The sequence below is a fragment of the Anas platyrhynchos genome, chromosome 3, assembly GCF_047663525.1.
Source record: "Anas platyrhynchos isolate ZD024472 breed Pekin duck chromosome 3, IASCAAS_PekinDuck_T2T, whole genome shotgun sequence".
NCBI lineage: Eukaryota > Metazoa > Chordata > Aves > Anseriformes > Anatidae > Anas > Anas platyrhynchos.
Genome location: NC_092589.1, coordinates 34,986,553 through 35,003,823, shown reverse-complemented (window position 1 = coordinate 35,003,823; position 17,271 = coordinate 34,986,553). Strand labels below are relative to the sequence as shown.

The 17,271-nt window shown below is 51.1% G+C and overlaps 1 long non-coding RNA gene across 1 annotated transcript; it reads right to left on the bottom strand.

The window, feature by feature from the left end:
- Window positions 1-1,160: 1,160 nt before the first annotated feature.
- Window positions 1,161-9,685, bottom strand: LOC140002133 (uncharacterized). Its single transcript, XR_011808160.1, has 3 exons — window positions 9,227-9,685; window positions 4,909-5,368; window positions 1,161-4,065 (listed from the first exon to the last, which is right to left on the bottom strand). It is a non-coding gene; the product is annotated as an uncharacterized lncRNA (long non-coding RNA).
- Between the last annotated feature and the right edge of the window lie 7,586 nt (window positions 9,686-17,271).

Sequence of the window (17,271 nt, the reverse complement as noted above, 5' to 3'; positions counted from 1 at the left end):
GGGATACCCTGCTGTGCTCGCTCTGTGCCTCAGATGCCATAAAAAACCCCAACACTCTGAGTATCACATTTATTATGTACCTTTATAAGAGCCCCCAGCAGTTCCAGACACAAAGTTCAACCAGGCACCGTTCACTCCCCAGTAGAATACCTCACGGAGCAGCGTGCTAAAATTTTGTAAGCACTGTTGTGTCCCCAGCACGTGAACATGAACAAACACCGCATGCCTGAGCACCCTAGTAGGGAGGCCGTGCATATTGCAACCACAACAATCAGAGCTTCGTATCTCCAGCAGCGATAACAGACAGTTTCTGTTATGCAAACAGCACCAGGTAGGGCAAAGCAACTCACAACACGGCATCACTGATGCTCCAGGAATGGCACAGCACCTCTGTGGCCAAAGTGCACCTCCTGCTGCACGTCCCAGCGTGGTGGCACTCGCAGGGGGAGCTACAGCCACAGGGAAACATTCTCCTGCAGCGACATGGGGATGTTTCAAGGGATACCACGAAGCCCTAATCCTGCTGGAGATGGCCAGCAGCTGGGTAGATGTGGAGCAGCTCAGGCAAGACCCAGAACCACCCAAGGTGCCTGTTGCTTATATGAAACAGATAATAAAGCTGGTTATCATCCAGGCAGCTCCTGCATTAGGTGTCAGTGGCCATGTGGAGGACTCCCAACAGGAAAAAAAAATACATGCAGGCATTGCTGTCCAAAATGAGAATGTAAAGTATGAACTCAGCAATTGGTTTCTTTGGTCCTTGAACACACACATCTAACAACAAATGTGGAGCAAACCTATATCCAAGAGGCACTTAAGCACGTGTGGATTAAAGTTAAGCATGTGTTTGAGTGCTGTCCTAGATCATACCCATTGCAAAATCAAGGCCTGTGCCTGTGGAGACTGTTGGGCGAAGCTGTCTTCTGGTACAAAATGCCACCTACAGCACCACGGCAGGACATACTGAACCCATGTGCAGAGACAGGGAATTACCCCTGTAGGTGTAGAGGCTTCAAGGATTCTTGGTCACATTCATCACCAGAAAACACAGGCTTATACAACTGCATTGTGTTCCCAGATTTTAGCGAAAGTACCTGGAAGGCACATGAAAGAGGAGGAGAGAGACACATGAAGACACATCCTTCCATTCCTCAGGGTGAGAATATACCACAGGGTATTTATTTGCAACCAAAAGCATGACAGGCGGGTAGGCCTCGGTGAAAACTCCTCTGAGGAAATTGTGTAGCATACATTACAAGAACCAGGGGCATCAAATGAAAGTGGCAAGCAAAGCAAGCAGTAGGAGGTGTTCGTTTACACAACAGGAGTTATACGGTGGAAGTCCTCGCCGCAGGATGCTGTGGGTGCTCGAAGTTTACACCCTTTCCAAAGACAGAAGGACAAATGTATGGAAAAATAAAATAAAAAATAAAGTTAAAAAAAAAATCAACGAAGATGGTAGGTCTGCCTCAGAAAGTCCCCAAAGCACAAATTGTTGGAGACTGGCAAACGTTTGGGAGACATATCACTATACATTTGCCTTCCAATTAGACTGTGTGTTGTGCATGCGCTATCAGCCATCGTTGGAGACAGGATGCTGGGCTCCACGAAAACCCTTGGTCTGACACAGCACAGCTGTTCCTCCCTTCTGCACATGCATGTTTTGCTTGGTGGGGGCAGCGAGGAGCAGTGGACTCGCAGCCAGAGGGAACACCCAAGCCTTGGAACAGGCTCCATCCCATGTCTGGTTTTGCATGATTGGGGTAGATATTTTGCTCAAAATGAGATTGGACAGAGACACGAATCTGGGCACAAACTACCAGCATGCGCTCCTCGTATTCCAGCTGTGAAAAATGTAAGTTTCAATCTGAAAAGCACATTTCACACACAAAAACTGGAAATTGGACACAACCCTCTTTCTGCCAGCATAGCTGAAATATCGTGGCTTTGTCCCAAAACAGACTGAGAGCTAATTAGGGAGCTTTGAAAGTCGTTCCCAAAGAAAACTTCTTTCCTCTGGTTATCTACCATGGCAGCCTGACTCCAGAAATACACGAATTTGTCAAAAAATAAAAAATAAAAGACAAGGATGTGTGTCAGCAATTTATAAACACTTCTGAAAAGGAATGGCACACTCTATTTTACCAAAAAAAAAAGTAGGAATATGGCTCTGACCACACACTGAAGCTCTGAAAAGTACTTCAGCTCCTTTTTTCCTACACTACAATAGGAAATGCCAAAGGCCAACAGGACCTACAGTGCTGGGGGGAAGTTGGTCTTGGGCTCCCCTCCCTGGTTTGGCAGCAGCAGAAAATATCACTGCTTAAAGGGTGCCCCATAAAGAGAGTAAAACACCAATCTAGCACAGTAATAGCAATCCCAGGCACCCCAAAGCACAAAACAGGATTCAAAAACTTCAGGATCTTGGTTTAAAAATGAGAAATTAATATCCAGCATGCTATGCTGAATTTTTCATGTCTGTCACGGAGTCTTCAAGTCCTCAGACTCCACAGTCCCAAGCTCTTCTTGATGACACTTGGGGCTGGAAACATGTTTAAAGAAAACCAAGACATGTGCGAAAAATGAGCTGTGATTGGCACCAGATTTCATTTTTGCCATGGCCGTTTTGAAATCCTTGCTGTTATGTGCAAAGCAGCTCCTCTCTCAGTGAGAATTTGGCCTGAATATTTATCCTGAAAAGGACTTTCAAAAATAGCAAGGTCACAGAAGAATAGGGCCAAGGATCTATCTATGACTATCAATGGTAGAGTAAAATAAAATCTAAAAAAAAAAAAAAAAAAAAAAAAAAACAAAACAGAGAGAGAGAGAGAGAGAGAGGGAAACTTGCTATATAGTTGTTTAAAAATAAATAATTAAATAAAAATCAGCAGTAACATGAAACAATGGGGCTAAATTTTCTGGATTAATTGGTGAGTAAATCCTCTCCAGTCAATTGGCTTATGAGCCGAATAGCCTGCAGCATTAGGGAAAAAAAAAAAAAAAAAAAAAAAGCCACATGGTTTTGCAACACAGAAGAAGAAAAGAAAGAAAACTTGAAAGTAGCTGCTGTTCTTTGTGGATGGTTCCTGCCATTGGAAGTCATTACTGACTGATTAATTTACTAACTCATTAGGGGTTATTTACATTGTTTATGAGCATGTGACTAATTACACAATGAAGATACCAAAACATAATCACCTAATAACAGCGTGTGACCGTGGCAGAGATGAATTGGGTGACCAGGGCGATCCTGTCTAAGTGCAGCCAGCAAGCCCCAGCCCGCCCAGATGACGGGGCGCTCGGAGCACTCCTTCACCCTCTCCCCCCAGCTCCAAGTCCACAAGAGGCACAAAAATTGCCAGGGACCCTTGCTCTGGAGGGGCCACATCTGGAGGGAAGCCAGGAAGGCTGCACACACGTCCTCGCAGGGAGACACGGGCGCGAAGCCTCAGTGCCAGTGCCACCGACTGGGAGGGTGTAATCGGGGCGAGTGGTATTTGGGAGCGGTTCTCACCCTGTCCAGAGGCAAATTCCAGCCCAGGAGAATTTACTCCTGATCAAAGGTGTCTGACAGGTGGCCTCAAAGACTGAGGGCTTCAACATCTAAAGAAATGGCAACGTCGTCGGTGCAAATGGAGCAATCCCCTTCGTCCTCGCTGGCCTCGCAGGGAGTCTTATCTCCAAACGCCCAGTGAGTGTCTTCTGCAGCGGTGGGTTTTCCTCCTGTAGAAACTCGTTCTCCTGCCACAACGCTGCATTTGCTGCAATGCACCACCACAGGGGCTTTGCATGTCCAGGGTTGCCATAAATACCTCCCAGAAATATGCTGTCACCAGTGAAGCTTCTCATAGGGGAAACAGCTTTTATATCCAGGCTACATTGCTTTACTTACTGGGTAAATCCAATCTACATTAACAAAATAAATTATCTTCTTACAGTATGACATCTCCCATTTTGGACAGGCTGCCACTTACCACTTCACCATTTATAAACAAAAAGGGTGACACTGACCTGGCTTAACCAAAACTGATGTCTCAGGGTAAAGGCTGTCCCAAAGAGGTTTCCCTGGTAGAAAAAAAAAAAATAATAATAATAAATTGAGGCTTTGAGGAACATCAACAGCTCATGGCGGTGTGAGCTCTCCCAGCTCAGCCTGGCTGACCCCCCTGTGCACAGGAGGGTGCGCTGGGCACCCAGCCCTGGGGTCTGGCTGGGGGTTTTGAGACATGTAAGGGGGACACCATGGGAGTGCGAGGCTGAATGTTTAGCCACCGACAGCCAAAGCAGGGGGTATGTAAGACACGATGTCAGACGCCAGCTGCGGCTACCTGAAGACACCTTCAAGCAGCATGCCAGACTGACACTCATTCCCGGCAGTGCTTTCTCCTTTTCCCTTCCTCATCCAAATGTTTCTGCTGCTGTTTGAAGGCACTGCGCTGCGAGGCACTGAAGGAACCACGAGGAAACCCCAGCCCAGCTGTGAACCCGCGAGGGAGAGGCAAAGGACCCAGATCTCAGTCACCCTCTCGTCTTTTCTCCCCTCCTGCCCTAAACAGGATGGTCAAGAGGGAACATGCTGATTTATTAAAGCAGCTCTTGTGCAGAAAAGAGGCCCGGGGTACAGGACTGCTGAGCTCAGCTGAAATCGGGCATCTCCCCCGAGCAGCAGCGGGGCAGGGAAATTTGTGTCAGCTGAGGAGTGTCCCGGCTGCAGGACATCCAGCTGGTTCCCTTCCCAACAGGGCCCGAGACAGCGCGAGCCTTCCCGCCTGCCTCCCCCAAAACCGACCGTCACATTTGTCACGGACTACGTTGGCCTAAATAGCTAGGTGTCACGTCGCCAGCAGCCCATACGGGAAGATCTTACATAACCCGGATAAATGGGACAAGGTCACCGCCGAGCCCAACCTCCTCTTGCAGAAGACCCAGCACCCGTGGGTCCTGCCGGCCCCGCCGAGCCCGGGAGCCCCGGCTGCTGCTTCTGGTGGCAGGCGGATCGCAGCGCACTGCTGATACCTACAGGAAGAAATTCCTGGCAGGATTTGCCGGGCTGGAATTTGCCAGCGTCAGTCGGTAACCAGCGGTGCTGGATCAGGTGAGAGGGTTTAGTGAAACCGCAGGTGTGGCCCTTTGTCTGTGCCCAGTGCGTGTCGCGGCGGAAAAGTTTTACCCGGGTTACCTCACATCCCCTTCACCTGCTGATTCAGGCTCCTCTCGCTATTTTTAAATGAGGTGCTTGGTGTCACTCGCTGAGGAAAATTACCCTGTGCCTCCAGAAATGGATGCTGCGCCTCTGTCCCAGGAGAGCCCCCTTATGCGCGACACCATTTCGCAGCCATCGGCGCCAAAGGGATGTCTGCAGCATCTGCTGTAAGACAACGCAGGGCCCATGTTTGTGGGAAACACCACGAGATAAGGAACAAGAGGGGGCCGGGTTATGGGAGAGCACAGCATGGGAGATCAGGGAGCAGGCCTTCATGGAGAAAAGGAGGGAGGATGGAAAGCAGGGGCTGGGGAGGCTGAATGCTGCCGGGGCCACGGTTTGGGAGCATTGGCCTCAGGAGCAGGGGCAGACACGGGCGGGGAGGATCCGCAGAGGGGCTGCAGTATGGAGAGAGGAGCACGGGCAGGGCAGAGGCACCCGGGGGCTGCCAGCCCTGAGATTTTTAGGATGGGTTTTGCGATGGAGTGGATTTTCCTTACAGCCCCTGCTTTGGCTGAGGGGAGAAAGCGTTCAGGGCTTGCCTAGAAACGCAAGGCAGTGTTTAGCCTTGGTGGTTTCAGAGGAACGCTCAGAGTTGTGTCCCAAGAGGAATTTTAAGGGTAAGCAGTTGGAAGTGGGGGAGGAGGGGAAGGGCTGTTAAATACGGATGCATTTTTCTTTTTTTTTTTTTTTTTTTTTTTTTTACTGTTATTTTTACTTACTCTACCAATTTGTTGCGCACTTTGGGCTGGCAGCAAGGGGCCAGCGCAGGGTGGTGGCTGCTCCCTTGTCACCACCGTGGGGCTGCGGCACCGCTCCTGCTCCTGAGGTGCTGAGGGAGGCTCCGGCCTTGCCACCGGCTCGGCACCACCATCCCGTGTCCCTGTGTCCCTCTGGCTCTGGGGGTGCCGGGTGCTTCATGCAGGGCCCTCCTCGCACCCCTGGGCCTTTGGCCTGACCCAGCCGGGGCCCAGCTACAGGTGTCCGTCACCTGGAGGACACGGCCGGCGAGCGATGTTTGTATCACGTGCCGGGGAAGGAAAACCACAGAGGCAGCCGGAGGCCAAAAACAACAGCCGGGAGAGGAGGAATTCATTAAGAGAAACGGCAAGGGAAGCAAAGCCTGTTTGTGTAAGGGCAGAGCCTGCGGCAAGCCATCCCGCGACCCGCAGCCACAGAGGGTCGGGGATGGAGCCGTGCCCCCGGCCACCCCCACGGTGGCCGTCTCCTCGGCCAGGCCATCCCGGCGAGCCACAGCCAGGGACCCTCCTGCTGTGGCAGGGGGGCTTCCTCAAACGTGATCCTTTCATGCCCTCAGCAGCTTCAGTTGTTGCTCTCTTTGGGGTAGGTGGATTTTTGGAGCCAGTGGCCCCATGGGTGAGCACAGCCCCGCTCCTTGCAGCTCCCTGACTTAGCACCCCCTCTGGCACGCAGGCCAGCGAGTTCCCAGCAAAAGAGTTGGAACCGACTTCAAAAGGATTTGCAGCGAGCAACCTTTCTATCTCTTGATCCTCTCAGCTGTAGGCGGGATTAGGGGCTGGCTGAAGCGCGGCGCCCCCAGCCTGGGGCTCACTCCCCTCGATCTCTGGGGACACGCCGTGGACCTGCCCGTCCCCAGTCCCACACGCTCTGGTCCAGTGTTAAACACCATTTCATGGACAATGGACAGTAAGGACAAAATGCGTGACCTTCCATCGCAGCCATCCCCACAAACCTCACATTGCCCCAGGGCTTAGCCACTCTGGATTTTAACTGGGCTGCTTCTCCTTGGGAAGGATACTGGCTCCTTCCACAGCACTCCCATACGGTGGGGCCGATGCAGCTCCTCCTGCCCCAGGGAGGAGGGAAAGGTGCCAGCCTAACACCATGGGGACTCAGGGAAGGGTTATGTCCCACTGAGAAGGGGAGCAGGGGCAAGGGGGTACAAAATGCTGGAGGAACCTGATGAAAGGACTAAGCTTTCAAGATGGAAAATGAAAGGGAAGGCTGGGAGGTGGGGTTGTGTTTTATTTTTCCAACTGACAAAAGGTCTGGTCCAACTTTTTGAATCACGAAAACAAGGGAAGCTTTTGAAAGGGAGAAAAATGACCCTGGCTCAGCTCAGGGTAGCAGAAGAGTGGTTTGAGCTCAGCATTACTAACTTCCATTTGCTCTGCAGGATGGGTCAGTGTGATGCAAAGTTTGTCTCTGAGAGGGATGTCCAGACTGTTTCCAGTAGGTGGGGATGGGAACAGAGGTGGCGTTACCTCATTGCGGAAATGAGGGTGGGAAACGGCTCAAGCAAAATACATACTGCAAAAGTGGAGATGCTTAGCCATCGCTGGAAAAAAATAAAACAAAAAATTGTAGCCAGCAGTGTGGATGGGGTTACTGCAGGACAAGACACTGGGGCTCCCTCCGTAGTGAAGAAGGGCAGCTGAGCAAGGGTTGGGACACAGGGTCTGGAAGTAGCACTGCTGTGCTCAAAGCCTGCTTCTGCATAGCTTTATGTGCATCTGGTTTGTGCCTCAGCTGGCCGATGCAAACCACAGAGTGAAAAAGTCAGGGCAAGGAATGTCCAAGAGGTGGTGGAGGAGTCAGCCACTACTGTTGTGTGCTCCGAGAGCTGCTGAGAAAGGGAGAGGACTCCAAGCCGCCAGCAAAAGCGATGGAGCCATCCGGATCTACTGGGATGAGCTCGTTCACAGAGCCTTGGACCCCCATCACACTCTTCCCACAACCATCTGGCAGGGCCACCGCACTGGGATGCGCCGGGCAATCTCCGGACGGAGCCACCGCTGCTGCCGGTGCCGCTTCAGCTTGTTTGTTTTCCTTAATCCCAAGAGGCAGCATCTCTGACAGGGCAGCAGTGTGATTAAGATGATCCAGCGTGGCTGTCACAAGCATGTAATTACGGGTTTCCTGTGTCACTCCTGCTGGGAGGTCAGTGACTTGCCCTCCCTCGCTCCAGCAGCAGGAGGGGAGAGCCACCAGCTCCTATCAGCCTCTTAACCTCCTGGCCAGCTCTGGCCTCCAGCTCCAGCCTCCGCAGCCCTGGGGAGGGGAGGGCAGGCTGTGGCACACAGCCAGGCTGGGGACGGACAGCAGGCAAGCCACAAGCTTTTTCTGGGGGGCCAGGGAGAGTCAGAGCCAAGAGGAGAGGATGGAGAGGACTGGAGAGGGATGGTATGAGGGCAATGCTACCCATGGATGTAGAAAAGTGGATACATTCCCCCTCCCACTACTCTTTTAAGACATATCATAATCCATCTAGGTCCATTCGGACCTCTCAGGCACACTTTCCCATCCCCGACATCCAGGTATCTCTGCCTACACCGACATGAAGAGAGGAAGCCTTGCTGCAGACTGCCCCAGGTTCTCCCCAAAGGCACTGCAAGATATTTCAGTGGCCTCCAAGGGATCATCGCGCTCTGCAGCACCCATGCTTCCCTTGCAGCTAGCAGGCTGGCCAGGGACGCACAAGAGGGGCTGCTCTCACCAGATCGGTTTCTGAAGCTGTTGCACACGGGATTAGCTGCAAATCGCAGCAGAGAAGGGCCCGCTGCTGGCCCGTCAGAACAAGACGAGGTTTTGTGCAGCATTTGCTCCCAGAGAAGGCAGGGTTTCCTCAAGCTCTGTTTGTTTAGTGACCCCCACATAAGGAAATCCATCACATAGCCTCCTTTATTAATACTGGCAATCATCTGCAGCCAGCTGTTGCCCAGCTGTCAGAGCTGGTATTGCACGGGAATCCCTGCACAGAGCACCACATCTCATCCTTACAGACCGAGCCTCCAAGAGGCACTTGGGGAAGAGCTTGCATGCCCCTGCAGAGCCCAATATCAATGCTCATCCATGGTGGCAGCGAAACATTTCTGTCCGTGAGGAACCACCACTTGGTTGCAAGACAAAACTCTCTCCGAAGCACCAAATGCCTCTGTGTTTAGGTGCTGGCCAAAGCTGAGATTCAGATTTCGGGCCAAAACAGAGCAGCATCTCACGTGTGAAGCAAGCCGTGAAACTGAAACTCAGTTCTTCACTTACCAGTATCACTTATTTGCCAGGTGTATCTTCCAAAAGGGCATCCAGTTGCAATCCAGAGACGTCAAGAAACAGAGAAGTCACCATCGGACACAATAGTGTTCACTGAAGCACTGAATAAATGCCTTCACCACTGGAAAATGTCTGCCTTCCTCCTAATCTGGAGCTGCCTGGCATGAGCTGAGAAGCAGGCAACCCAGACACGAGCTGTGTTTACACCTAACACAGTTACCAAGAGCTGCAGCCATGAAGAAATGACAACACAAACCTGGGAGCCAAGGGTGGCAAAGACTTTTTTACAGGTTTCCTCTAGTCTATGTTGCGTTAGAAAACAAGTGAGCTCCATCCATAATGCATGCTGTAAGCAGGGGCGTGATGTAGAGACCCTCAGACAGGGTTTGCTAATTTATGCCAGCAGCCATGCCAGGCACATGCCGTTCCTCAAATAACCAAGCTTTTCTCTGAAACACTAAAAAAAAAAAAAAAAAAAAAAAAAAAAAAAAAAAAGAGGGGTGCTGAGGTCCTTCGAGTGAAGGCATTCGCACAGCCAGCCCCTGAAGCCTTCCCGTCCCTCTCGCACACCCCCTGCTCACATGGCACAACATTTCGGTGCTTCTGAGCGTGCTGGGGGTGATTCACAGGCACGCACACAATGCCTGCTTTAGCACGAGGCCGGGGAGGAGCTCTGCCTGCCACAACAGAGAGAGCTGCTGCTTTCTGAAACGTTTCCCAGGAGGAAAACCCCTCACCGTGCCAGCCCCGCATCGCCGTGCCGCTGCAGGGTTGGCAGCCCTGACACGCGCCGGATCCGCTCCCAGGATGTGGGAGCTGATCACTTCCCATGACCTGCCACAGCCCTGGGGCTGGGAAAGTGTCCCCAAGTGGAAGGGACCCAGGGTGCAAGGGCCAGGAGTGCCACTTCTGGAGGGGAACGGGGGGCTGCTCTGTACTGAACCAGCGGAGGAGACATCAGATTTGCACGTGATGCTAGTAAATTTTGAAGCAAAGCAAAAAGACATCCCTGACGTGTCAGGCACAGGAGGGCAGCTATTTGTCACCTACACGGCTATGGGACTGGGTAGGATCACTGAGGCCGTCTGCAATTACAGGCCACGTCCCTGCAATTACAGGCCACGAGGATATTCACCCCCATCTCCTCCATCACCCACATCACAAAACGCCTCATCATTCCCCTCCTCTCCTGGTGGCCCTGGGAAAGCAGAGCACGCCACAAACTACACAAGGCTAAAAAATTGTTCCTGCCAATCTGGTTTGGATCAAAATACCTTCCTGACCCCAAATTTGGCATTTCCTTAGGGCTACAAGACATATATTAGCCATGTCAAGCAGCCCTGGGAGGGATTTCTGTGTGCCGCTAGCATCACCATGACACCCCTCCACATCTTGTCTCTAGCAGTAGCCAGTGTCCCAAGCACCGGGACAAAAGAGGGGGAAATGCAAACAAACCTTCTTTTCAGCCTCCTTTCTAAGTGAATTGGTAGGGAAGAAAGTTTGCTGGTGGGTTTATAGGCAACCTGAGAAAGGGATTCGGTTAGCAGGGTTGTGTGCATTAACTGGGATTAATTAGTGCACTGCAACAAACTGAAATCAGATCACTTTTCAGTCCCTCTTGGCAATACCACCAAATGGAACATCCAAAACTTAATATTGCGAGCTTTATTCTTCCAGTCCAGAACCCCGTTATCCTGTCATCTGATCCCTTCCATAAATTCAGCAGTTCTGCCAATGAATTATTCAGCTGTCCTAGGTCTTATGCATCAGCTGCTACACCCATGTAAGACCAAGATCATGATGAATGGGAAGAGGGACAAAAAATAAGGCTGTCTGCTGTCTCTGTAGCTAGAGAACACCCTAAAGCACACCCCAGAAAAAGGGCTAAAGCTCCCCAAAATATGTGCGTTTTCCTGGCTAAGATGCAGAAGAGCCGAGAAGAGGGGATTTACAAACTTGATATGAATCTTGTATTAAAACTGTCTGTTGAACTTGTACCATTTAAAACTCATGGTCACTGAGATCATTTCTCCAGAACACCATTTATTTTACTCCTTTTTTTTTCTTCTGTTTATCTAACCCACACATGTAACTGGTGCAGGAAGTACTGACAGGACATGACTCAGAAATACATACAAGCGTGTCCCTCTACATTTACGCAAGAAAATTCCCAAGGATTTGCTGCTGAGGATGGCAGCATTACACTGGATGTAACAGGTACTCATACAAAACATCCTCGGGGCCTTCTGAGCTCATGTAAACGAGCCCTCCATGGACACCCTGGGGCCTTCTACCGTGATGGGAAACAGTCATCTTTTTCTCAGGCATTGCCCTGTGACGGAGGACCCGACGCCACAAGCCCTGGCACTTGCTGCTAACAAAAGGCAGGCACATGTTTTTGATGTTCCTTCTCCACCAAGGGATGTAAGTCTCAAAGAAAACACCATCCTCCCTTAAACAAAGCATCTTTTTCCTAGGAAGCTGAGTACACCAAGGAGGACTGACGTTAGTCTCCTCTCTTAACAGACTGATGGAGGGTGGTGTGTTTTGGGCACAGGATGAAAACATGACCAGATGCTAGCTGACCCTGCACCAGGGAGCCAAGCCTGGCCCTGCCTGTGAAGGCTCTGCTGATCTTTATCTGCTAGAAATGTGATGCGTCTATCCAGCACTAGGTCTGGTGGGGAACCTCCAAAAGCTGAGAGTTCAGCAAGGGGAAAGGAGAAGGGGATGAACGGCCAGGGAAGGGCCATCCCATAGCTCAGGTAGGAGGGCACCGAGACTGCGAGCTGTGCAGGAGAGCAGGGAAGAACTGAAAGCTGGCCAAAGATCAGCAAAGCTCCCTTATGCTCCTTTGGGACACTTCCTGGAGCTCATTATCAGCACCCTACAGCCGACTGCTGAAAGAGACAAATCCCAAATGGCAACAAAAGACAGAAATACTGGAAGTTTTGAAACAAAGTCAATTAAAGACCCCAGCATAGAGCTGAAACAGGAAAAATACCACTAGAAAGATATAGAAGGGGGCGCTGAAGAAGCTGACCCCAGCACCAAGTTGTGCAGAGCAGCACCATCAGCTCCTTCGCCAACTCCCACAGGTAAGCATCGTTCCTTCCCGAGGTCTGGTTGCCAAGGTCAGGAGTGCAGAGAGAAAAGGAACTTCTGAAAAGTAGGACATGAGGGTGGTAGAGCAAGCGTGAAGCAAACATTTCCCTGCAATACGTAACTCCTCAGCAAGGAATGCTGGAGAACTGCAACGTCCTTCATGACAAGAACTAGTTAAACTTTACGCTCTTGCAACAAAAGCATTCCCATCTCACTGACCAGGAAACTGGAGCACCGGCAGATTCCAGCCGATGCTCCTAAATGTGGAAGCCTTAAATCAGATGTCTAAACAGCTTGCAGGCATGTTAGAAAGGGTCTTGGTCTTTCCAAGATGCTGCGGATCCCCATCTGCTGCTGGCTGAACGGTTGCCAGCTGACCTACCTCACAGTTCACGATCGCTAGCCTCTCCACACAGGCGCGGGATTATTATCATTATTATTACTGATAAGAGGGCCCAGCTCATTCACTCCATTAGCCCAATTAATTCCAAGGCTTGCAATGCCATTTCCGTCTGATAAGTCAGACGAGCAGGCTGTCATGTAATTTGCTCAAGACTTCCCCAAGTCTTCAGAGTTACCTCTCGCACAGATTTTTTTTTTTCCAATCCCAAGGCAGCAGAGTCATGCATGACTATGTGGGGCCATTTGATCCTATCACTTTCAAACAAACACCCCCCTGGAAATCAGGTGTTAGCACGCCCAAGCAAGAAAAATCTGTGTTCCAGCACTGTGGATGACTGTAGCAGAGATCTGTATTAACATGTCTTTGCCAGGCCAGAAGAAAATTCACAGATTATATTATTTATTTTTTTTTGCTGTAAGCTAACTTTATCCAAACTTCTGTTTTGGATCATTGAATCGTGTGTTTGAACAAATCTTCCCCCCGCTCCTCTTACGGCATGACGGCGAGGAGCTTATGTGACAGAGCTGATACTGTTTTGTTAGATAAAAGCACACAAGTTTTTGGACATCAAAAAAGCGAGCCTTCATCACTTACAATGCATGTAGGAATTCCTGTCCATGAAAATACTAATCTTAACACTTTCCCAGTCTGTGTTAAATTAGTAGCATTCATATGCAGCACTTCAGGCCATTTACAAGGGGCACTTCCTGCAATCAAAAACATATGTCCCATAAATGGCCCAGCTCTGCCTAAATTTGCTTTCCTAGAGCAGCTGGCCGCTCCTGAGAACACAAAGGAGAATATTTAAGCAAGTGTAGAGTTCGCTGATACCCGGGGCTGGCTGGGAAATACAAATCCCTTCCAGCAAGAAAGAAAACAAGAGCAATCGAGTTTCTTTTCAAGCAAAATACTAGACCAAAAAATTGAACCCGCTGTTTTCATTAGGGCTCCGCAAAAAGCCAGGCTTTGCCAGGACCAAAAACTGCCGGCTTCCTGGCTGCAGCGGATTGCAGGTGAGCTGTCGGGAGCTCCCGGGGCAGCTCCCAGCCCTCCGGTGCCTCTGGCTGCCTCTGGCTGCTCCGCTGCACCGGGGATTTCTGGTCCCCAGGGGAAGGCTGGGTGGCTGGGAGCTGCACGGGAAGGCAGCCTCCGCGCGCCCGTCCACAGGCACTCTCGGTGATTTTGTTTGCTCCTCGCGGAACAAGAGCCAAGGATCCTTCAGTTTGACTCTCCCCGTGGAAATCTGCAATTTTCTTACAGAAAGTGCTGAGCTAGTGAAAATGACATTTTCCATCGGAGGATTATTCTGATGGAAAATTTCCCAACTCGCTTTATTAATACCCTTGACATCGTTTTGTCATTCCTCCTATTTGTGTATCAGTGTCTGGCCACTAAACCAAATTTCTAGCCAGGGCTTTCATAGTTATTATTCCCAGAGGCCATCATGTAATTCTTGGAGTACACTAGACCTGGGATTTATTACAGCAACCGCTCTGGTGCCACACGTTAGGCAACCTGGACGTGTATTTCAGTACTCTCTTTCCAGCCAAGGAGGCTGGAAGAGGCTGTGTGCTAAGCCCATCTCCTCATCATATCATCGGATGCCTCAGCCAGGCCCGTCTGGCTCTCAGTTTCACGTTGCATCAGGGTACCTGTCACTCCACGGGTGCTCGTGGTGCCAGCCGCTGCGTCTCCTACCACGGTACCAGAGCAGGGACTACCCCAGAAAACCTTCTGGCTCCGTAACCAGGCTGCAACTGCTAAAACCGAAGCTGGTGTTTGATGATTTGCAGCCAGGGTAAAGTTGTTTCCTCCCGAGATAAGCTGTGGCTCAACCGCTGACCTCCCAAGGCGATGCTTGGATCTCCTCGGGGGTGTGAGCACAGGGCTGCGGGTCGATGCCAGCCAGCCCTAGGCGCGGGTTTTTTCGGCGTCCTACCCCAACAGCTGGCTTTCTGCGCCAGTGTTTCAGGCCCGTGGGGAAGTGCTGCAAGCTGATTTTACAGGCAGCGTTTCGCTTGTTGATAATACAAAGTTCTTTGCTTCATCTGGAGCCTTGGTACATCATGTGGATCAACATTACTTCTGTCCTCCGTGCACTGGTCTATTTAGGGACTGTAATATTGTCTAGGTATTGGGCAAGACCCCTTGGTAATAACTGCCTATCCCCAGAAAGGAAGATAATTGTGACATATCTTGTGGTCAGAGTGCCTTGAGAATAACCCCAAGCATTACTGATGATTTATGAAAATCATTTGCAAGTCCCACAGCACGCAGCCGGGTCTTTGGAAAATTCACTTTTCCCTCATTTGCTCCGCAACCGCTCTTGACAGCCTCAGCAGCACCTCTGCAGACATCCCTCGTTGCCACCTCCACCAACCCACCCCTTGCCTGCATAGCTCCAAATGTTAAACGTGCTTTGCAGGAGCTGCCCCGTGGCCCTCTCCCAAAACAAGGGTGGGGAAGCTCTCCTCGCGCTGGTCTGTTATACTGGAGTAAAACCCCGTGTGCGTTATTTACGGGATGCTTCTTGGCATTATCCAGCATCCCCATCTGGCTGATAGGTTTTGCTTAGTCAGACCTAGGGAAAGGATGCCAGCCTTTTTTAGCTGTGAGCAGGGAAACACCACAGCCTCTAAGGTCCCCTCTTTCCTCCCCATGGAGGCCTCCTCAGCAACCCTGGAGATCATCCCAAACCCTGTCCGTGTTGTAGCCTTGCCTTGCTTCAGGCTGTCAGGCAGAGAACAGTAGCATCAAAAACACCCTTCTCCCTTCAAGCAAAGCTTAATTTCCTTTACATTTTCATTCTGATATTGTCCCGAAAGACTTTCACCCCGAAGAGGTGACTGTCCCCCAACAGGGAAAAAAAAATAAACCCTTTGTTTCAGGCTGTTTGATGCTGTTGCAACTCCCCATCACCACGAGGAGCTGTATCCTTTGACACAGCAGTTCCTAGAGCACGTTTTAAGGGCAAATCGGCCTCGGTTAATAACCGTTTTTGGATTGCTTCATTTTGCATACCACATGCTAACCGCTCCCTTGACGCAGCATTTAAACTCTCTCCAAACTGGCAACACGCTAGTAATTTCCTTAGCCCCCCCACCTCCCTACCAACACATATTTCAGAATTGTTTATTTTTGCTGTTTTTTGTCTTTATTGCATTTTTCAGGAGCTCAAATGCATCCCTACCACTACTGCCTTTATGGAGAGAGGGGCTGGGAAAGTTTCCACCATCTCGGCAAGCCTTCCACCAGCTGGTTTAACAGCAGCCACTCGCCTGTGGTTTCCTCCTCGGTTTTTCAGCAGTCACGGTATTCCTGGATTATAATCCCACCCTGGTCACCATTTCTTGTTTTGCTTTCCTTCTCAGACATAACACAAAGAGCCACACGGTCACGGATGAGCGCGCGCTGCATACACACAGCAGCTTCTCCCACTACAGCCTGGCCACGAGCGCGGAGCAAACTTTGCTTTCTCCTTCGGCACTTCAGCCTGTCTTCTTAACCATTTATTTGCTCCCTGCAGGCTGTTCAGCTCTGGGGTGTAAAGACCTGGTTTGATTTAGAGTATCTGTGACCCGATTGCAGCACCGGTTGATCTCCGCATCAGTGGATGCTTTCGTGCTGTGAATCCTCTCTGGCTGGAGCTCGAGCACCCAGGCTGTCGTGTGTGAGTGGTTGGAGGTGTCGCTGCAGCCCTGAAGGGCCATGCCATAACCCCTTTTACCACCAGCACAGTCTCTCCAGCCCCAGAGCATCACTTTTGGAGGGTGAGATGGGGAACGGATAAAAGGGTGCCTTTTGGGAAGGGAGATGGAAGGATCCAGGCACCAGGCTGGGGAAAGGCATTTTTACCACCTCCCAGCCCCACTATGTGTTCTGGCAGAGCTGTGGAAATTCACCTGCAGTGTTACATCATGAGGGCCTGGCTCAGAAAGCCGAAAGGGAAGAGGCTTCACCTCACCAGAGCCAGGCACTCAAGCACCAGCTGCGGGCGCAGCAGCGTGGCTGGAAAGGTACTGAGGCCACGGTGACTCACAGGTAGGAGTCACGCCAGGAAGGGGATACCAGCTTGTATCGCCGTCCCCTCCCAGTTCGGTTTCAGTGGTTGCCGCTTGGCTCTGGCTGGTGGCATTTTCCATGCAAACTTGGCAGCGACAGCAGTGCCCAGGATTAGCTCCCCCGGCAGGGGGATGGGAAAGGCAGGTGATACTTGGGGTCATGCCAGGCTGATCCTCGCACAGAAAGACAACCTGGCTCCCTCGGGGCTCCACTGCTTTCTCTTGCCACGTCCCAGGAGGGCTTCCCAAAACCCAAGTACGTTGCTTCTGGAGGCAGTGTTGCAGCCTGGACTGGTGAGATGCTACAGCAGTGAGGGACATGGCGGGACCACCACACCACGGCTGTCATGAGCAGCTTGTTTCTGGGGCTCATCATCCCTCCCCGGCGTGCCCCTGCTCCCTCTGCCTTGCTCGGGCACCACACACGCGCCAGACCTCCCAACAGCTGCAAACTCTCACTGCTTGTA